Here is a 23,397-nt window from a genome sequence, read left to right as displayed (position 1 = left end):
ACGCTTGTGGAGATAATAATCATAAAGGTACCAAGCTTCATGCAAAGTGTCACAGTTCAGACTTTTCCCCATTACCCTGCCCCACTTTAAGAGTTTCATCCATTAAATACCTTTTGGAATTTTTTGACCTTTGAAGATTTATGAGTGCTGAATTGTTCACAAAAATTTCCTAAAATCAGCAAAGGTAACTAGCATAAAAAAATGCCAGCCAGGGGAGGAGGGTATTTTAAATACTCCCTCATTAATAACACTCCTTAAAAGTCAGAGCTCTGTGCATAAAAAACAAAAAACAAACAAAAAAATACAGAGCTGGGAGAAAAAAATAATCAATCCAAGTGCATGTATCAGTCAATAAACAAGAATGTTTTTTTAAAGAAAATTTATATTTCTTCCTCAATTTTCTACTTACTTATTTTTTACATACATATATTGATCACTTTTAAAGAAAATTCTGCACTACACAAAAATTTAATTAATAAGAATACTATTACTAATACTATGATGTGTTTTTCTCAATCAGAAGTTAAGAATTATTTATACATACTTTAGTTTCTAGTGAAATATGAAGAAGACAACTCAATAAAATCTAAATGTGTTCAACTAGTAGAACTAATATTAACCTGTATAATAGTATTCCTGGAATAAAAACCACATTTAAATATATGCCAAATCTAAATCTGTGTTTATGAAGTATATTCATTCCCCATATACAAGGTATCTGGTGTTTAAGGACCTGTTATCCGTGCTGCTTCTTTTAGACATTATCAGTTAATTAGTTCCACAAATTGAATTTCGTGTGTGAAATGAGATATTTAAGAACATAGAAAAGTTTCATTGTATTTGTATATATTTTTTCATTATCTGACAAAGGTAACCTAAGAAAAATTGGTTATCATCAGTAATTACTTTATGTAGTCCAAAGGCTAACTATGGAGCTGAAACCCACAAGATAAAAACAGAATTAAGAAGTAAGTTTGCATTGTATGGTTTTGGCTTCTTTGTCAAAAATCAAGTATCCATAGGTGTGTGGATTTATTTCTGGGTCTTCTATTCAATTCCATTTATCCACCATTCTGTTTCTATGCCAGTCCCATGCAGTTTTTATTACTATTATTCTGTAGTACAGCTTGAGATCAGGGTATCTCCATACCTTCAGACGGTCTGTTGTTGTACAGGATCGTTTTGGCAATTTTGGTTTTGTTTTTTGTTTTTTTCCATACAAAGCTGAGACTTGTTCTTTCAAGGTCTGTAACAAGTTGTATTAGTATTTTGATGGGAATTGCATTGAATCTGTAGATTGCTTTTGGTAAGATGGCCATTTTTACTATGTTAATCTAGCCAATCCACGAGCATGGAAGATCTTTCCATCTTCTAATATCTTCTTCAATTTCTTTCTTTAGAGACTTGAAGTTTTTTTTTTTTTTTTTTCATACAGGTTTTTTTTTTTCACACTTGCTTTATCAGAGTCACATCAAGACACTTTATGTTATTTGTGTCTACTGTGAAGGGTGTTGTTTCCCTAATTTCTTTCTCAACCCTTTAGTCTTTTGTATATATGAGGTCCACTGATTTTTTGTTGTTGTTGTTGTTTAGTTAATTTTGCTGATGATGTTTATCTGCTGAAGGAGTTCTCTGGTTGAAATTTTGGGGTCAAGATTCTTCATGCCAAAGCTGAATCAAGACCAGGAAAACCAATTAAATAGTCCTATATCCCCTAAGGAAACAGAAGCTATCATCAAAAGTCTATCATGCAAAAAAAGCCCAGGGCCAGATGGTTTCAGCATAGAATTCTACCAGACCTTCAAAGAAGAGCTAACACCAATACTCTTCAAACTATTCCACAAAATAAAAACAGAAAGAACACTACTAAACTCATTCTATGAAGCCACAGTCACCTTGGTACCTAAACCTCACAACGACCCAATAAAGAAAGAGAATTTCAGACCACTCTCCCTCATGAACATTGATGCAAAAATACTCAACAAAATACTTGCAAACCGAATCCAAGAACACATCAAAGATATCATCTACTACGACCAAGTAGGTTTCATCCCAGGCATTCAGGGGTGGTTCAATACATGGAAATCCATTAATGTGATCCACCACATAAACTGAAGGAGAAAAACCACATGATAATCTCCTTGGATGCTGAAAAGGCATTTGACAAAATCCAACATCCATTCATGTTTAAAGTCTTGGAGAGATAAGGGATACATGGCACATACCTGAACATAGTAATGGCAATATACAGCAAGCCTATAGCCAACATCAAACTCAATGGAGAGAAACTTAAATCATTCCCACTGAAATCAGGGACAAGACAAGGCTGCCAACTCTCTCCATATCTATTCAACATTGTTCTTGAAGTCCTTGTTAGAGCAATAAGACAGTTGAAGGAGATCAAGGGGATAGAAATTAGAAAGAAATAAGTCAAAGTATCACTATTTGCAGATGCCTGAGTGACCCCAAAAATTCTACCAGGAACTCCTACAGCTGAAAGATGCACACAGTATATACTCATTCATATAGACATATAATACAGTATAAACCTACTAAAATCTGTACACCTAAAGCAACTTATCAAAAGGGAGGACTCTTACTAAAATGTTCAATTCCTATCCAGAAAGGCAAAGAGGATGGACATCAGAAGAAGGAGAAAAGAGGGAACAAATCAGCAGCCTGACACAGAAGTCCTCTGAAAGGCTCTGCCCTGCAGACTATCAATGCAGATGCTGAGACTTATGGGCAACCTTTCGGCAGAGTGTAGGGAATCTTATGAAAGAAGAGGGAGCTAGAAAGACCTGAAGAAGACAGGAACTCCACAAGGAGAGCAACAGAACCAAAATATCTGAGCACAGGGGTCTTTCCTGAGACTGCTATTCCAACCAAGGACTATGCGTGGCGATAACCCCATGGCAGTTCAATATCCAAGTGGGCTCCATTGTAATAGGAACAGGGACTGTCTCTGACATGAACTGATTGGCCTGCTCTTTAATTACTTCCCCCATGAGGGAGAAGCAGCATTACCAGGCCACAGAAGAAGACAATGCAGCCTCATTGAGACCTAATTGACTAGGGTCAGAAGGAAGGAAAATAAGACCTCCCCTGTCTGTGGACTTGGGGAGGGGCATGCATGCAGAGGGTGGAGGAAGGGAAGTATTGGGACAGAGGAGGGAGGGAACCATAGGGGGAATACAAAGTGAATAAATTGTAATTAATAAAGATTTTTTTAAAAAAAGAAACTTTGGGGTCACTCATGTATATTATCATATCATCTGCAACAAGTGGTGCTGGTCTAACTGGAGGTCTACCTGTAGAAAAATGCAAATAGGTCTGTTTTGGTATAATGTTTTTTTGAAATGTATACACCTTACCCTTGTTCATTCAAATGCTGATTTCTCTCTCCCACTCTTTGGTTTCAACCTGGACTTTGCATTGTGATACTTATTCTAAGCACCACCTGTCTCAACTTTGTGTAAACTTGACAAAATAAAACAAACAGCTACAATGTTGAGCAATGGAGAGGAAGGAGTAGGTTGAAGAGGGGAGGAGCCAGAGGACAGGAAGGAGTGGCAGGCAGAGGAGGAGAGAGAGAGAGCAGAAGCTGGGAGAGAAAGGCTAGAGGAGAGCTCTTGGAATGACCTGGTGAATGAACTGGACCTAAGATTTCACAAAAAGCAAGTATAATGAGTGAATCTAAATGTTAGTAAACTATGAGGGCTGTGAGGTTTAGGATGGAGTAACTATTGTCCAGCATTGTGTTCTAGGTTAACTAAATAAATCAGAGTCTTTGTGTGGTGATTTGGTTACATAGCTGTTTAGCATTAACAGCAGCCTTACTAAAAGAGAGGTCAATAGTAAATAATAACATCTAATACAACAAACGGTGCCCAACATGGGGCACTACTAAAAGATAGTTAATAGTGAATATTAATCAACTATACAACATAGATCTATATTTATCATCTGCAAAAAACTAAAGACCAAGTGGATCAAAGACCTCAACATAAAACCAGACACACTATATTTGTTGGAAGAAAAAGTGGGAAAGAGCCTTGAACTCATTGGCACAGGAGACAATTTCCTGAATAGTACACCAACAGCACAGGCTCTAAGATCAACAATCAATAAATGGAACCTCATGAAACTGAAAAACTTCTGTAAAGCAAAGGACACTGTCATCAGAACAAATGACAGGCTACAGACTAGGAAAGAATCTTCACCAACCCTATATCTGACAGAGGGCTAATATCCAGAACATATAAAGAACTCAAGAAGTTAAAAAGCAACAAATCAAGTAATCCAATTTAAAAAGGGGGTACAGAGCTAAACAGAGAATTCTCTGCAGAGGAATATCTAATGGCAGAGAAACGGTTAAAGAGATGTTCAACGTCCTTAGTCATCAGGGAAATGCAAATCAAAACGACTCTGAAATTTCACCTTACACCCATCAGAATGGCTAAAATGAAAATCTCAAATGACAACTCATGCTGGAGAGGATTAGAGAAAGGGGAACCCTCCTCCATTGCTGGTGGGAATGAAAGTTTGTACAAGCACTTTGGAAAGCAATCTGGAGCTTTCTCAGAAAGTTAGGAATAGTGCTTTCTCAAGGTCCAACTATACCACTCCTATGTATATATCCAAAAGGTGTTCAAATACAAAACAAAGACATGTTAATAGCAGCTTTATTTGTAATAGCCAGAACCTGGAAACAACCCAGATGTCCCTGAACTAATGAATGGATATGGAAGTTGTGTTACATTTACACAATGGAATACTACTCAGCAATTAAAAACAAGGAACTCATGAAATTTGCAAGCAAATGGTAAGAACTAGAAAAGATCATCCTGAGTGAGGTATTCTAAAAGCAGAAAGACACACATGGTATATACTCACTTATAAGTGGATATTAGACATATAATATAGGAAAAACATTCTAAAATTTTTACACCTAAAGAAACTAGAAGAGAACAAGGATCCTGGCTAAAATGATCAATTCTCACTCAGAAATGCAAACGGGATGGACATTGGAAGAGGGAGAACACAGGATTCAGGACAGAAGCCTACCACAGAGGGTCTCTGAAAGAACCTATCCAGCAGTGTATCAAAGCAGATGCTGAGACTCATAACCAAACTTTGGGCAGAGTGCAGGGAATCTTATGAAAGAAGGGGGTGACAGAAAGACCTGGAGAGGACAGGAGATCCACAAGGAAAGCAACAGAACCATGAAATCTGGGCACAGGGGTCTTTTCTGAGACTAATATTCCAACCAAGGACCATTCATGGATATAACTTAGACCCCCCTGCTCAGAAGTAGCCCATGGCACCTCAGTCTCCAAGTGGGTTGCGTAGTAAGTGGAACAGGGAATGTCTCTGACATGAACTCAGTGTCTGGCTCTTTGATCACCTCCCTTTGAGGGAGAAGCAGCCTTACTAGGCCAGAGAGAAGGACAATTCAGACAGTCCTGATGAGACCTTATAGGCTAGGGTCAGATGGAAGGGGAGGAGGATCTCCCTTATCAGTGGACTTGGGGAGGGCATGGGAGGAGAAAAGGGAGTGAGGGTGGGATTGGGAGGAAATGAGGGAGGGGCTACAGTTGAGAAACAAAGTGAATGAACTGTAATTAATATAAAATAAAAATGATAGTTAAAAAAGTAAGTTTGCATTCTAACTGCTTGGGTAGGAAAGAGTCCACCAACTTCTCTTGTTCTCTTCTCAACAATAGTTACCACTAAGCAGACTCAAAGTGAAACAATGTCTGAAATCTTTTCTAAATGACTTATCAAACATAATTTCAAATTTAAACCATTACTGTGGACTACAGAATGTACAAGTCATCTCTCCAACTGCAGGACAAGTGTGCAGTTCTGCAGATTACCTTGAACTTTTTGGAATGGGTATTTTTTTTTTTTGTGCTCCAGACTTTTGAATTAGTTCCTTTAACATGAATGTTCTTCCTCTCAAGTATTTCTATATTAAGTTTCTGTTTGAAAAAAAAATGTTCAAAAATATCACAACACAGGAGAAAAATATTAGTCATCTTAGGTTATATCCCTGTTTCCAAATTTCATTACTGGCTTCAGCAAGTGGATCTGGTTAAAGCCACTGCTTAATTGTAAATAAAGATGGCACTTATTACTTGAATGATCCCAAAACTTCTAAGGTTCATTCTATGACTCATAGCTTGATGTAACCTACTCACAGAAAGATGCTTAACACTCAAAGAAAGAAATGTGAATTCACTTCAGACAAACAAGTAGTTTCATAGGCAAGTAGTTATGAAAGTGTAAGGTCAGATAAATTCAGTAAGGATGCTAAATAAACAAATCTACCCCCCCCCAAAGCTTGGTTACAAATAATCCAGAGGAATGAGAAAATCAAAGCCAAAACTAATATACAAAAGTGATTTAATGGGGTCAGATCTTGACTCTTGTCCTCTCCAGGTCTTACTGCTTCCCACTTAAAAATCTGAAAACTTGATTCGTTTCCTAAAGAAACTAATCAAGAAAGAGGACTCTGGATAAGATGCTCGGTCCTCATTCAGAAAGGCAAAGAAGATGGACATCAGAAGAGGGATAAAACAGGGAACAGGACAGGAGCCTACCACAGCAGGCATCCAAAAGACATCTATCTTAACATATATACAAGTATTGTTTAAAATATATAACTGAAAAACTGGATATATTGTTTAACTTCTTAATTTTTTTTTTAAATTTTCATACGAGGATAAATATTGGGGCCTATTGCATGCCAAGCAAGTTTCTACCTTTGCCTTAGCCTTGAAATTCACTTACTGACTCCAGTCAGTAACTGACGACTGGACTCATTATTATGCCTAGCATTGTTAATATTTGAATTTGAAAGTGTATAAATAAAATTTTACAAGTTACAAATGAAGCAAAATAAAACCTGTAAGTCCATAGATTCATGAAAACATATACAAAATACATTATTAGTATATATGAGTATTTCTCCTTTCCTTTTGAATGTAATAACTTTATTATTACATGCTACTACTTGGTTACAGTTTTCAAACTACTTTAATATTATAGAATATTCATTTACAGTGCTATTATATATTACTCAAAACAACAATATTAGCAGCCAAGCAAGTAAAAATATTTTAAACTTCTGAACTATACTAAAAATGTCTGATAGACTCTGGAATATTTCCCAGAAAGAATCCATTGAATTCAGGTTACCATGGTGATTAGCAAAAATGTGGAATGAAGTTCATTTTGTGATAATTGCTACATATTTGCAGCTGAAGAGCATCTTTCAGTTCCAGTACCAGACTTTGAGACCATAATAATAGCTCTGCAATCTGAGTTGTATATTTAAACCTATAATACTCCCTAGACAAATCCATTTCTGTCCAGATTCCTTTTTTTTTTTTGTGGTGACCAACATGGTAATTTTAAAGAATGTATTCCTATTTATTGTAATTTTTTTGTGCATAGTTGAGATAACTTTTACAAAACAGCTTATAGTGTACCTAAATCAATTCACAGATAAAGGAAGAACATTTTATTTTGTGTTAAGACCTCTTTTCCCTTTAGGACAAAAGCTGAATTTATTTTTGAGGAAGTTGAATACTCTTGCTTTATAATTACTTCTGAAGAAGTTCATGGTTTAATGCCAATTTTTGTGAATTAATAATAAGTTCTGATAAATCATGCCAAAATCAGGAAGTTAGTGCCTTGAAAAATCTCTTTAACTCCTTGGTGTTAGGTAAAATTAAAATTCCCAATGTAACAAGTTGTTAAATGATATCAAATCATATTTAGTATTAAGTATTATAATAAGAATATATAAATAATGCTGATGATTTTTGACCTGAATCAAGATTCTGAAAAATTATAATAACATTCTTTATGTATATACTACTTTGGTTTCTTGGAGTTTATGATTTTACAATACTGTCCTAGTTTTTAAGAACCGTCAAAATAAATATAACATCAAGTATAAAAGTGACACAGTGAGCCAGTGACACAACTCACTCAATCCTCCCAATAACATGAAAAAAGAAACTACTGTTATTAGTCATTGGTAGGTGATGAAATCATGACACAGAGAAATGTAACTAGCTTAACATTACATAAGGTATAAAAACACTAGAAATCAGCCTGAGGCAAGGAGCCCTAGCATCCTCACTTATACATCTGATGGTATATGGCTGACCAAGAAGTAGTTTCATCCCCAATTAATAGAATCAGAAGTTGAGCTCCAAAGAACCCAAAGAAACCAAAAATTCCAGGACTATCGATCAACAAAACTGGAATTTAGGTCTATTTTTTCCCCCAAAAGACCGATAAGTGCTCTATTACAACTCCTGTTCTTAAAGTTGAAAGTAAGTTAGTGTCCTTTCTGCTTTATCATTTGGGAAATATAATAAGTTTAATTGTAAAATTTTCACCTTAGCCACAGCCTTCATAATAGATTCCCCTGCCATTTATTTGTGTAATACCTTTCCTAAATCTTACCTTTTCTTTCTTTCTAGCTTCTTTCTTTCTTTCTTTCTTTCTTTCTTTCTTTCTTTCTTTCTTTCTTTCTTTCTTTCTTTCTTTCTTTCTTCGTTCATTCCTTCATTTCTTTCTCTCTTTTCCTCTTTCTTCCTGTTGTTGTTTTGAGACAGAGTTTCTCTGTGTAGCCTTGGCTGTCCTGGACTCGCTTTGTAGACCAGGTTGGCCTCAAACTCACAGAGATCTGCCTACACATCTACCTCCCTGACTGCTGAGATTACAGTCATGAGCCTTTTCTTATATTAAATGCATATTATTATATATAAAATACATTGCATATTTATTATTTGTATTCATATCTCAGCAGATTGGAGTGAGCCTGTCATTACCTGTGGAGTCAGCTCAGCCTTCAATGTTAAAGTAATTAAAACTAATTATAACAACCATTTCCAAATTAAGGAAAAAGTAAAGAGAAATATAGCCTGGCCCAGCTTCAGAGGATCAGAAGTTCAACTTTTCATGTAATAAACAAAAGTGCAATAAGGAAGGACTTTAAATACCCAATTGTTTCCTAGTACCTAACATCAGTGGGCTCACTAAGTCTGAAATCATATAATTATTCATATAAGTGATTAAACAGAGACCATGTGAACTGCAGATCATTTATGTAAGATAAGTGCAGTTGAAATAGGTGTCCATATCCTCACAGGAGACCTGTTGCAGGTCTCCAGCGTGGGGGTGACGTTAGCTGAGAATCCTAGCAGAGAGGGACATGGAGACTGAAGTGATCCACCTCCTAGCCAGGCAGGAATTCCAGTGGAGGGAGGCTGACACCAACCTCCCCACAAAACTTTTGAAACAAAATTTGCTCTCCCTACAAGATGTGCAAGGATAAAGATGGAACAGAGATGGCGGGAATGGCCAACCATTGACTAGCGCAGTCTGAGACCCACTCAGTGCGAGAGAGCCAAACCCTGACACTATTAATATTACTCTGCTATGCTTGCAAATAGGAGCCTACCATAGCTGAGAGGCTTCATCCAGCAGAGGATTGAAACATGTTGAGATTCACAGCCAAATATGAGATGGAGCTCAGGGAGTCTTGTGGAAGTGTGTGGGGAAGGATAGAAGGACCCTGGAGGGAACACGAACTCCACAAGAAGACTAACAGAGTCAACTAACCTAGGGCCATGGAGGCTCACAAAGACTGAACCACCAACAAAAGAGCATGCATGGACTGGACCTAGGCTCCCTATGTTGATGTAGCTGATGGACAGCTTGGTCTTCATGTGGGTTCCCTAGCAAGTGTAGCAGAGGCCATCTCTGACATGGACTTTGTTCCCTGCTTTTGGATCCCTTTCTTCTATCTGGTCTGCCTTGTCTGGCCTCAGTGGAAAGGATCTGCTTAGTCCTGATACAACTAGATGTGCTGGGGTGAATTGGTGAGAGACACTCACCTTGTCTGAGGAGAAGGGGAGTGGGAAAGAGAAAAAGAGGGTGGAAGTGGGGCTGGGAGGAAAGAAGAGAGGGGGGCTTCAATCGGGAATAAAGTGAATACATAAATTAATTTAATTAAAAAATAGGTGTTCAAATTTCTCAGAAGTCAAAATAAAGAAACATTGCCTCCGTACAATCCCAAACAGCAGTATAATATTTTTAAAAATTGTTTTTGAGAGACAGAGAAAGTTATTTCTAGGAGTAGAAGGCAAAGTAAGAAGCTGCTAACTCTATAAACTTTTCACTTATCTCTTTCTGCCAGAGGAAATTTTACACAATTCTTGGTATGTAAAAAACATATACATATCAAATATTTCCCTGTAATAAATCATAAATACATTTAATTTGAATCAATTTTCAGTGTACTTATAGTTTTACCCTTAAATAAAGATAATCTCAAAAGATGTATGTACTTATTTTTATATATAATAACTTAAATTCGGTTGAATATTTTATGCTGTAGGACATATAACAAAGATATGGAAAGTTATGTACTTAAGAGAGATACAGAGAGAGACAAAGAGACAGATGGAAAATTTTGAAATGCTCTTTAATTTTTATTTAATTGGTATTATAAAACAAGTTTGCATTTAATATTAGACTCATTCTTTTAGTTTAAGGCATTAGTAGAAATTACAAAACAAAATTCCATGTGGATTTACCTTTAACTTGAGCACAAATTACAAGTTAACTACAAATAATGACAATTCTAGTTGACATTTACTTAATAGATACTATCTGCTCCTAGATGCCATCAAATTTGATTCTTGCAGCAACTTTATGATATATGTATTCTTTTTTGCAGATTAAGGAATTGTGGATCAAAGAAACCGTTACTTTGTTAAGGTCAGACAGCCAGTAAATGACAAAGATAAAATTCAAAGGAGATTTGGTTTCTATATCCTTAAGCTACACAAGCCTGAATCTTGTAAGCATCCCCTCTGAATCAAGTAGCAGAACACAAGAAACAAACAAGTCTGAAATAGTAGAGCAGAAAGAATAAAATTATTTCCATCAGCTGTAATGGAAAATACTTAGGGTTTTTTTGTGTGTGTGTGTTTTAATTAAATTTTTATTTTTTTATATTAATTACAGTTTATTAATCTTGTTTCCCAGCTGTAGCTCTCTCACTCATTTCCTCCCAATCCCACCCTCCCTCTCTCATCTCCTCCCATGCTCCTCTCCAAGTCCACTAATGGGGGAGCACCTCTTCCCTTTCCATCTGACCCTGTCTTCTCAAGTCTCATCAGGACTGGCTGCATTGTTTTTCCCTGTGGCCTGGCAAGGCTGCTACTCGCTTGAGGGGGTAAGGGGGAGTTCAAAGAGCCAGCCACTGAGTTCATGTCAGAGACAGTCCCTGGTCACCTTACTGTAGAACCCACTTGCAGACTGAGCTGCCATGGGCTACATCTGAGCAGGGGTTCTCGCTTATATCCATGAATGGTCCTTGGTTGGATAATCAGTCTCAGAAAAGACCCCTGAGCCCAGATATTTTGATTCTGTTGCTCTATTTGTCCCCTCCAGGTCTTATTGTCTCCCCCTTCTTTTATAGGATTCCCTGCACTCTGCCCAAAGTTTGGTTATGAGTCTCAACATCTGTTTTGATACACTGGTGGGTAGATTCTTTCAGAGGCCCTCTGTGGTAGGCTCCTGTCCTGTTTCCTGTTTTTTCCTTCTTCCAATGTCCATACCATTTGTCTTTCTGAGTGAGGATTGATCATCTTAAGTAAGAGTCCTCCTTCTTACTTAGCTTCTTTAGGGTACAGATTCTAGTATGTTTATGTTGTCTTATATGGCTAATATTCACTTATAAGTGAGTATATACTGTGTATGTTTTTCTGCTTCTGGGATACCTCACTCAGGAGATCTTTTATAGATCCCAGAAAAATACTTAGTGTTACTGAAAATTTGAAGTTGTACCATGCTTATAATTTTATTTGTACACTTACGTATTTTTATTTATCTGTCAAATTTTGTGGCTTAGCAGAAATGCCTCTGTCCTGGAATTGATGATGACAATATCAATATGAGAAATAATAAGTAGAAAAAAAAAACAATCAAGCGTTAAGAGACTGGCTCAAGAGACATGAATCAGTCTGTAAAATAAATATCCATACAGCCACTGAAGCATGCCAATTAATATTTGAAAATGTCTAACACAACCCTCAGTATATCATAAATATAATTCAGATATTTCTATTCTATAGGACAATAATTAATTTATTGATATAGATAATAATTGGAATGCGTACATAATTATTTCAGTAGACTTCTATAAAAATTTTTAGAAATGCTCCTTCTAGTAGTTTAGAGAGTTTAAAGACTGGTCATAAAGTCAACAGGGTTTTATTTGCTCTGTTCCTTCTAAACCCACAGTTTAAAAGTGTAAGTATAAACTGTTGCACTATTTTTTGCCATTGTTCAATACTAGTTTGGTTCCCACCAATTTCAGAATGACTCAATGAATCTTTATAGTGCACTTTTGACCATGATGCTTCTTTTCAAGGTGTGCATTTCAAGCAGTTTTCCCCATTGTCATACAGCATAAACAGACTTGAGAACAAGAATGATGGTGGGAAGTGAAACAGGAGAATTTTGCTGAAACAATTAAGTCTTGCCAATGCAGACAACAAATAATTTTTGAAAACATGATGATACTAAAAGTAAAAACAGGAGAAAATTTTGTTCAACACCACAGGGCAAGCGAGGCGGGGCATAGAGAGGTGACTGGCTCCTCACCTAAACAGACTTTCTCTGAGGGTAACAAGCGTGATTCTTCAGGCTGGAACAGATGGTTACTGATGAGGGTGGGAGGGAGTTTCACTGAAGGTGTCCAGCAGAGGCCAGAACTGATTGTTCTTTGTAGGAGCTGCTACCAAAGGTAGCTAGTGTGTAGAGAAAGGAAAGAAGGAGAAAAAGAAAAAAAAAATGACCACACACACATACTCTCACACACATACTTACACTTGATGAGGAAATAAGACAAACTCCAGCAAACAAGTTCCAACAAGCTTAAGTAACTTCACACATATACATACCTACATTTTTACACAAATTTACACATTGGGTGGATGGAACAAAGCTCCAAATCAACTTTTCATGCATACACACATGCACTCATACATATTGGGTGCATGGAGCAAACTCCAAAGGCTCCAACAACTGTACACAAACATATATATGTGTTGGATAAAGCCAGCTCTGAAGAGTGAATTCCAACACCTTCATTTTTTTAGCCAACAGCTTCTGTATCTCAGCAAAATCTTTCAAGCAGTATAAAAATAGCAATGTGGTTACATCCTATTTTTCTTTAAGTGAATATACATTAAAGGTACTGTTTCTGATTACAGTGAGTATACATTAAGAAAACATGTTTCCCAATGCCCTCATGTGATTAAATGTTTTGCGTATTATGGGTGAGAAACAAATATGAAAAACAAATTATTCCCAAGATCCTGTATACATTTGTAACTAAGCAACTCGTTGTATATTATAAAAGTGTGAGCAAACAGTGCAATTTCTTAGCCAGCTTTTCTTTATGGTAGACTGCAATTTGCAGTTACAAAGAATCAATTGTCTTAAAAGGTAATCTTATGAAAATCTTAAAAGAATCACAAATCTAAACTTTTATATAAAAATAACCAGATATTTCTACAATAAATCCTCAAGATGCTCATCTACTCAATAACAATTTTTATTAATTCTTATTAGGAAGTGAGGGCAAGAATAGGTAAAAGAAATTAATCACCTTGAAGCCCAGTTTCAGTGGGAAAGTCACGTCAGCTAGTGCTAATTGGGATATTGTTCTTGCTTGCCAACCTCAAAAAGTACTTAGCTTAACTACTAAAAGTGCACTTTTCTGAACTTTAGTTTTTTTCCCTAAGATTTTCTACATCAGGGCCAATAACAAAAACATCTTCAGCTGACCTTACTAAACAATCTGTTTTTTCAGATTTTTTTTTAATTTTTTTTATTATTAGTTACATTTTATTAACTCTGTATCACAGCTGTATCTTGCTCCCTCATTCCCTCCCCAACCCACCCTCCCTCCCTCCCTCCCTCCCTCCCTCCCTCCCTCCCTCCATCATCTTCTCCCTGCCCCTTTCCAAGTCCACTGATAGGGGAGGACCTCCTACCCTTTCATCTGACCCTGTTTTATCAGGTATCTTCAGGACTGGCTGCAAAGTCCTCCTCTGTGGCCTAGCAGGACTGCTCCTCCCTTAGAGGGTGGGGAGGTCAAAGAGCCTGCCATTGAGTTCCTGTCAGAAACAGTACCTTTTCCTCTTACTATGGGAAACCAATTGGTTACTGAGCTACCACGGGCTTCATCTGAGCAGAGGTTCTAGGTTATATCCATACATGGTCCTTGGTGGAGTGTCAGTCTCAGAAATGACCCCTGTGCCCAGATATATTTGGTCCTTGTGGAGCTCTTATTCTTTCCACGTCATACAAACTCTGCCTTCTTTCATATGATTCCCTGCACTCTGCTGAAAGTTTGGTTATGAGTCTTAGTTATGAATATGAGTATGGTTATGAGTATATACCATGTGTGTCTTTCTCCTTCTGGGATACCTCACTCAGAATGATCTTTTCTAGATCCCACCATTTGCCTGCAAATTTCATGATTTCCTCATTTTTGATTGCTGAGTAGTATTCCATTGTGTAAAAATAAAATTTCTGTATCTATTCTTCCGTTGAGGGACATCTGGGTTGTTTCCAGGTTATGGCTATTACAAATAAGGCTGCTACAAACATGGTTGAGCAAATGTCCTTGTTGTGTCTTGAGCAAATTTTGGGTATAAGCCTAGGAGTAGTATAGCTGGATCTTGAGGAAGCACTATTCCTAATTGTCTGAGAAAGCGCCAGATTGACTTCCAAAGTGGTTGTACAAGGTTACATTCCCACCAGCAATGGAGGAGGGTTCCCCTTTCTCCACAACCTCTCCAGCATGTGTTGTTACTTGAGTTATTCATCTTAACCATTCTGATTCTTTTTAAAGGTGGTGGTCATTGCTAACAATCTACAACTCTGGGTTCTTTACAAAGGTGGTGGTTGAATCATTAGTCTGCTCCAGCAGCAATGCCTGAAAGAGATTAAGCATTGGTATTGTGTGTGCCAGTGACACTGCGCGGTGAGGGACCGGAAGCCCCCTCGGAGTTCTCACACAACTTGTGGAGTAGAAAGATTATGAAGGCTGCAAGGACAACAAGCAGAGATATGCTCCACACCAGGATGAAATCCTCAGGACCAGTAGTCTTTGTGACCCTGCCTTTCCAAGGCTCACCCATCAAGGTTATGCTCACCAGTGAGCTGCATTCCATGAGTTCTAAAGCCCTTTGCTGTTCTTCCTGAGCTGGCCTCGACAAATTCTTAAGCAAAGTCATGGTTATAATGATCATACATGTTTAGTACTCTGTTTAACATGAAAGAGACAGTAACCATGATATTCTTCAAAACAGTATCATTAAATGGGACATCCTTTCCTCTTCAAATTTTTTCTTTTAGGCTTCACATTAGCATAGTATTTCATAGAATTTTTAAAATATAGCTGAAGATGTATTATATTATGCAGTCCTATATTCAAATAAAATAATTTTTTAAATACATTTTCTCTGTAAATTCTTTACAGTGTGTATAACGGTGTAGAAAACTTGGCTATATAAATAATTTAAAAAGTATCAATCACACATTTCTCAAGTCCATATTGAATAATAACAGTATACTGTCATGTTATTGCGCAAGCAGATGACCATACATGTCTGTGTGTAACTGTGGAAGCCTGAAGTTAACCTCAGATATCTCCCTTTATCATTCTCTACTTACTACAGAAGGGCCTTTCACTGAGCCAGGAGGTTGCTACTTCTGGTCTTCTAGCTAGCCATCTTGCTGGGGGAGGGGCCAGGGAGCCACGGCGAGGGCAGCAGTGCTTCTGCCCTCCATGTGCTCGGATGACAGGCGGCTGCCATCCCTGCTCAGTATTTATGAGTTCGGGGCACCTGAATCTCTGGTCTTTACACTTGTTTGAGCGATTTCTCAAGGCCTTACTTTCATGTATTTTATCTATTTTTAATCCCCCTTGGATGCTTTTGAAATATTTACTGCTGTTATCTGTGTTTTTTGGCTAATGAAATGGACAAGCAACTAAAAATTTGCCAAGTAGAATTTTAAAGTGAGTTATTTGAATCTCAAACAGTTTTGTTCAGCTCTATACTGTTTTTCCTCATTATAGGCTATTGGACTTGCTCTCGATGCCCTCAAATGAATAGAGAAAATAGGTGCCTTAGGGTTTCTGTTGCTGTGAAGAAATAGCATGAGCATGGCAACCCCTGCAAAGGAAAACATCTAACTTGGTCTGGCCTACAGTTCAGAGGTCTGGTCCACTGTCAGGAAACATGGCAGCACGTAGGCCAACATGGTGCTGTAGAAGGAGTGAAGAACTGCCAGCAGGAAGAGAACTGACTCAAGCTTCCAAGACACCAAAGCTGACCCCCACAGTGACACACTCACCCTAGGAAAGGCGTACCCGCTCCAACAAGGCCACACCTCCCAACAGGCAAGTAACAAATGACAATGCAGTATAAAAAAGTACATTCTACACTTTTATATAGGTGTTTGAGAATCATATCTAACTCAGAGAGACTTGTCTCAAAGACCTCCTGAAGTCAGAAGAGTAGGAAAAAAAAGATTCAACCAGTCAACAGCAGGAGATAACCCAAAGACCAGCTCAGATGGGTATTTTCACCAAAAAGAGTGAAGTGTCTTTTTCCACGTTGTGGACCTAAGAAGGAGTGCATTCAGGGAATGAACATTCCTTAGGTAGAGGAATTAGGAAGGCAAACTAGATCAAATATGGAACATTTCACGTACCCTGTGATCGAATTTCACACAACCCATAGCTGTCGCCACTAAAGGATCTCAGATAGTAGAGAACATAACAAAGACATTCCAACACAACATGGTATATAAATTTAGGTCAAGAACCTGCCTACACCTAGAACAACAAATCTAAAACTCGGAAGACTTAAGAGCATCTAAAAGAAAAAACTTATTTTTACTTCAGAAAAGATAGAAGCTGGGTGTGGTGGTACATGCTTTTAATCCCAGCACTTTGGAGGCAGAGGCAGGTGGTCTCTGAGAGTTTGAGGCCAAGTCTGGTTTACAAAGCAAGTCCAGGAAAGCCAGGGCTATTACACAGAGAAATTCCTGTCTCAAAAAAAAAAGCAGAAATTAAAGGAGAAAAATTTTTATATACTTATTTTTTCCTTTTCTTAATTTTGTTTTTATTATTATTTATTACAATTTATCCACTTTGTATCCTGGCTGTAGCCTCCTCTCTCATCTCCTCCTGCTCCCTCCCTCCCTCCTTCTCCACCTATGTCCCTCCCATGGTCCCCTGGAGCTCCACAAGGAGACCAACAGAAGCAAATAACTGGGCTCAGGGGGTCCTGCAAGAGATCGATGAATCAACCAAGGACCATGCATGGAGAGTACTTAGACCTCCTGCTCAGATGTAGCCAATGGGCTGCTCAGTCTCCATAGGGGTTCCTTAGTAAGGGGAGCAGGGGCTATCTCTGACATGGACTCAGTGGCTGGCTCTTTGATCACCTCCCCCTGGTAAGGTAGCCTAATAGTACACAGAGAAAGAGAATCCAGACAGTCCTGATGAGACCTGATAGGCTTGGGTCAGATAGTAGGGGAGTAGGACCTCCCCTATCAGTGGACTAAAAAAAGAGTTTAAAATGGTATTTAAAAAGTATTTTTTTATGCTAAAATTCAAGAAGTCTACTGTGGCATCTGCAACAAATGAGTTCAAATCACTACAGTTTTAAATATATGTGATCATTTGTAAGACACATAAATTCTACAAATCAGGGCTTCTCTATCCACTTTCTTTAATACTATTCACTTAACCCCCATAAACTAGAATAGCTTGGTTCTGTATCCAATGAGCTTCTTAAAAAACATAGCTTTACCAGGCCACAGAGGAAGACAATGAAGGCAGTCCTGATGAGACCTGATACACTAGGGTCAGATGGAGGGGAGGAGGACCTACCTATCATTGGACTGGGGGAGGGACATAGGAGAAGAAGAGTGGGGGGAGGGGGATTGGAGGGGAATGAGGAAGGGGGCTACAGCTGGGATACAAAGTGAATAAACTGTAATTAATAAATTAAAATAAAATAAAAAACAAACATACATACACACATCTTGTTTGAATCTGCTTACTGGGCCTTCTTGCTTTCAGTGTTGTCTCCTTCTACAGTCTATCTTATCCAAGAGAGTAATATTTATCTTTAAAGCAAAGGATGGTGGCAAGTGTGTTGACTTTCCCTTGTATACCAAGTCCATGGGAGGCTGAAGAAAGAAGACTTAACATTAGATCCTGGCCAGCCTTACCTGAAGGGTGAGTTCAAGGATAGCTTTAGTGATGGAATAAAATCTTTGTTTCTAATTGAAAGAAAAAAAAACAAAGAAAGTAAGAAAGAAAGGAAGAGAGAGAGAGAAAAGAAAGAAAGAAGAAAAAGATTAAAAAGGAAAAGAAAAGAAAAAAGAGAATAGGCGACTGGCATTGTTTTTGCTTTAAAAATATTGAAGATGACACATAAAAGAAAGCAAGAATCTTTCAAGGAGCCCACTGTGCTCTGTTACCATAGTAAACTATAAGGTGAGATGATTCAGATGTGATTACAGTGGAAGAATAAAGAGGTACACAGATGTAGATGGATAGATTTAAATAATGTAGGATGAGAAAATGTATGGGGCATAACACCTTTGTCTCTATCTTACAAGGTACAAAAATATCAAAAAGGGAAATGAAGTTAAGTTTGATCTGCACACACACACACACACACACACAAGCACACAGAGTTATAGGAGGGTGAGTATATAGATGATGTCAATTTATATATATACAGGTAAGACAAATAATGCTTAGCTTATAGAACACACATGTTGATATATAATCAAGTAGTAGAAGAACCCATAGGTACATAAGATTCAGTGAGGAGTTCTGAGAATAGTAAGGACCATATGGTACAATGGTAGTCCATAGCCTTTGTAACTACGAAGTAGCGCATATATTGAGTTATGAAGCTATAAAAAAATGAAGTATAAAGAGAACCTATTGGATTTATCAATGGGAATGTTAGAGCATTTGTGATTGTTTTCTGTGAAGCAACAGATATGAAAGTGAATAATAATTTGATGAGAAAAGGGAATATAAGTAAAACTAAGAAGAATTTGTGTTGATTAAACGAGAGAATGCACATGTATAAGTGAGGGGCTGCTGCTTTCAAAAGGCATAAGTGACATGAGCAAGTAATGCACATATAATTGTGTTATCTATCAGTCCCCAAGCACAATAACATAAAGCATTTATCATATTATTTCTAATATTTTATAAAAATAGTCTTGTACATTTACACAATGGAATACTATTCAGCAATTGAAAACAAGGAAATCATGAAATTCACAGGCAAATGGTGGGATCTAGAAAAGATCATCCTGAGTGAGGTATCCCAGAATCAGAAAGATACACACAGTATAAACTCATTTAGAGTGGATACTAGACCTATAAGATAGGATAAACCTTCTAAAATCTATACACCTAAAGAAGCTAAACAAGAATGAGGACTTGGGAAAGATGATCAATCCTCACTTAGAAAGACATATGGATAGACATTGGAAGTAAGAGAAAACAAGAAACAGGACAGGAGCCTAGCACAGAGGACCTCTGAAAGACTCTGCCTAGCAGTGTATCAAAGCAGATGCTGAGACTCATAACCAAACCTTGGGCAGAGTGCAGGGAATCATATGAAAGAAGGGGAGTTAGTTAGACCTGCAGAGGACAGGAGCTACACAAGGACCAAATATACCTGGGCACAGGGGTCTTTTCTGAGACTGATTCTCCAACCAAGGACCCTATACATGGATATAATCTAGAAAACCTGCTCAGATGTAGCCCATGGCAGCTCAGTCTGCAAGTGGGCACCCTAGTAAGGGGAACAGGGACTGTCTCTAACATGAACTCAGTGGCTGGCTCTTTGACCCCACCCCCACCCCTAAGGAGGAGCAGCCTTGCTAGGCCATAGAGGAGGACATTGCAGCCAATCCTGATGAGACCTGATAAGCTAGGTTCAGATGGAAGGGGAGGAGGACCTCCCCTATCAGTGGAATTAGAGAGGGGCAGGGAGGAGATCAGGGAGGGAAGGTGGGATTGGGAGGGAATGAGGGAGGGGGCTACAGCTGGGATATAAAGTAAATAAACTGTAATTAACATAAAAAATAAAAATTTAATTTAAAAAATAAAAAGTCTCAGCACCACCTAAAGTTTCTTGTTACCCTGTAGCAGGACATCACCAGTACTCCTAAACCTGTTCTTCATAGGAATTTGGAAAACACTGGCTGGTTGGGAGACCTACTGTTTTTGGTGCACAATAGGGTAAAATGCTGAAGCAAGCCACGATTTATCTTTACTCAAAAATTTGATATTTTGTGTATTGTGTACTTTTTTGTACATGCGTTTAGACATATTTCATAATCGGGTAGAGAGATGGTTAATTGATCAAGAGTATTTGTTGCTCTCCCAGAGGACTTCAGAAAGGTTTCCAACACCAACTTTATGGAATATCATGCCCACTTCTGGTCTTCTCAGGTGTACATACACACACACACACACACACACACACATATGTTCACACACATAAACACACAGGCATACACATACACACACACACACACACAAAACCAACAAATTTTTTAATCTTAAAATTCCACAGGCTAGTAAGATGGTTCCATGGGTAAAGGTGTTGGTGTGCACACTTAACAACTTGAGTATCATGCCAAGATCCTACAAGAACTTGTCCTCTGACTACCACAGGCTTACCTTGGCACATTGGTGCCTTCATGCACATACACATACATACACATGCACACATGTACACATAAAAAATAATCAAATACAAAAATGAAAATATTTCACCAAAATTCTACTTATAATACTTAATTTTATACTCTCTACATTTTCCACCTGCATTGAATGTCATCTCTGCTGTTATTTCAATGCAATTTTTAAAAAGCCAAGGGCACCTGATTAACAGTTATGAGAACTATTGACAATAATTTAGAAAAAATGCAGAGTGCTGAAGAAAGAGTTGTAAATGTTGATTTTTGCAACTAACATAAAAGCACATATTAAAGAAGTGTTCAATTGTTAACCCCAGCATAAATTATATTCTTCAAAATATTAACTTGAATTTGAAAATCTTGATTATTACTTAAGAAACACAACATCTTCTAAAACAGTTCTGTACTCTAATTGGAGGCATGTGCTTTCAAATTTCTTAGATAAGAAATCATATTTCCATTTGTTGAGGTGTAGTATTGTCCTAGTGAGGAAGAAAGCTTGCTTTACTTATAAATTAGCTAGCACTTTTCAGTTGAAAGGGAGACTATAATTCAATGTTATTTTATTATTAATTTAGAGTCAAGTCAACAAAATCTAATGACACTGCTAAGTCCCTTTGTTTCTTCAGGACACAAAAATCACAGGCATTTCATATAGACATTTTTCTTAGCTGTGTATTTTGTACTTCAGAAAAGCACAAAATGTGAAGCCTCTCTGCTGATTGCTTCTGGACAGCATTTGCAATGCATTGTTTTCCTTGGGCTTATCTCTTGTGTTAGTCTCTGTTCTGTTGCTGTTTATAGACACCATGACCAGAGCAATTCTTGTGAAAGAAAGTATTTAATTGAGAGCTTGCTTATAGTTTTAGAGTTTCAATACATTGTCGTCATGGCCAGGGGTTGGGCAGTGGCATGTGAGGCAGATGTTGGAGCAGTAACTGAGGGCTACATCCTGATCCCTAGGCAGAGAGAAAGAGATTGTGCCTGGCAAGGGCTTTTTGAAATCTCAAAGCCCACCTTCAGGGGCCCACTTTCTCCAACAAGGCCACACATTTGAATCCTTGTTCTAGCAGAGACTTCCACTCTCTGGTAACTAAGCCAGTCTTATTCAAACCCCCACATTCATTGTATGTATTTCACTGAAATAACAGCATGGGAAAAAATGTTTTATGTTGAAGCTGAATCAGTGAAATCACCCTTTTGTTTTTCTCATTCTGGATAAGTTTTATACCTGAGTATCTAACCTAAACAAAGAAATTTATTTATTTAGAAAGCAGGTGACTCTTTTATCAATGATGCTGATTTACAGATCCAAGTCATTCGACACTGTTAGAATGGTATTCGGCTTCCTTTCCAGGTTCTTTTCATTTTTGTGTATGGTTATAAATTATGCAGAAACATACATACACAAAGATATACAGAAATTAACATACAAATATACATATTTCATCAAATTAAAATGTTATTTAAGATCTGCACGTGGCCTGTAGTCTCCTGCCAGATCTTACATTGCATTTTCAAGGCAATATGGCTATGGATGGCCTAGCATATGGCCTTCCATTTGCTGGCTTTAAGGAGGTCAATGAATAACACTGTTGTCTTCTCTCATGTTCAAAACCAGTTAAGATATAAGCACAGAAGTAGGACAGATGGAGCTAAATGTTTTGACTTTTTATTTTTCTAATAAATTCTCATCAGAAGCATAACACATCTTTCCTTCTTTGAAAAATGGGTAGGAGAACAGCAGAATTGAGACAATAATTTTAACCAGGCAAAGGTTGTACTGGCCATTCCTTTGTGACCCTGCCATATAAATTTATGTCATTTGTATATCATATTTATGTATATGCACATTTACTTCCCCCAAAAAACCTGATAGGAAATTTATGACTTTTCTGTGCAAGGCATTGGATGAGGATACAGAGACTCAGAGAGGTACTTTGAAAGACTTCAGAAGAGGTGGCTTGGAGGTCAGTGGGAAAATACCTGTATATTTAACTCCCAGTATTGCCAAGAAAAGAAAGAAGGAAGGAATGAGAAAAGAAAGAAGGGAGAGAAGAAAAGAAGGAAGGAAGGGAGGGAGCAAAGAAGGGAGGAAGAAAGGAAGGGAGGAAGAAAGGAAAAAGAAAAGAAAACATTGACAAAAACATTAGAAGATCTTCCTCTATCTCCAGGGGCGTGCCCACACACACACATACACAAATGGACACAGAGACACAGGAGTGACCAGATACAAAAAATAAATGAGTGTAATAAAATATTTTGAAAATGTAGTTGAAGGTTTTATTTTTTGTTTATTTACTATGATCATGGCATATTTGTAAGGATTCGGAAGAAACTTTTTTCAAGTTTCACTTGAGTGTCATATTCATTTTCATCTGCTGTATTCTTTTTATGTGCTAGAGAATTATCACTCAAACTCCTGTCATTATGTCACTCCTCCAGTTCTGCAATCCACTGTTAAATGGCCTCAGCTGGCTTTCTCTATTCTCTCTCTTTTTTTTTTTTTTTTTTTTTGCTGTTGTTGCTTAA

Source organism: Meriones unguiculatus, chromosome 20 (genome assembly GCF_030254825.1).
Source record: "Meriones unguiculatus strain TT.TT164.6M chromosome 20, Bangor_MerUng_6.1, whole genome shotgun sequence".
Taxonomy (NCBI): domain Eukaryota; kingdom Metazoa; phylum Chordata; class Mammalia; order Rodentia; family Muridae; genus Meriones; species Meriones unguiculatus.
Note: the sequence above shows the minus strand (reverse complement) of the source record.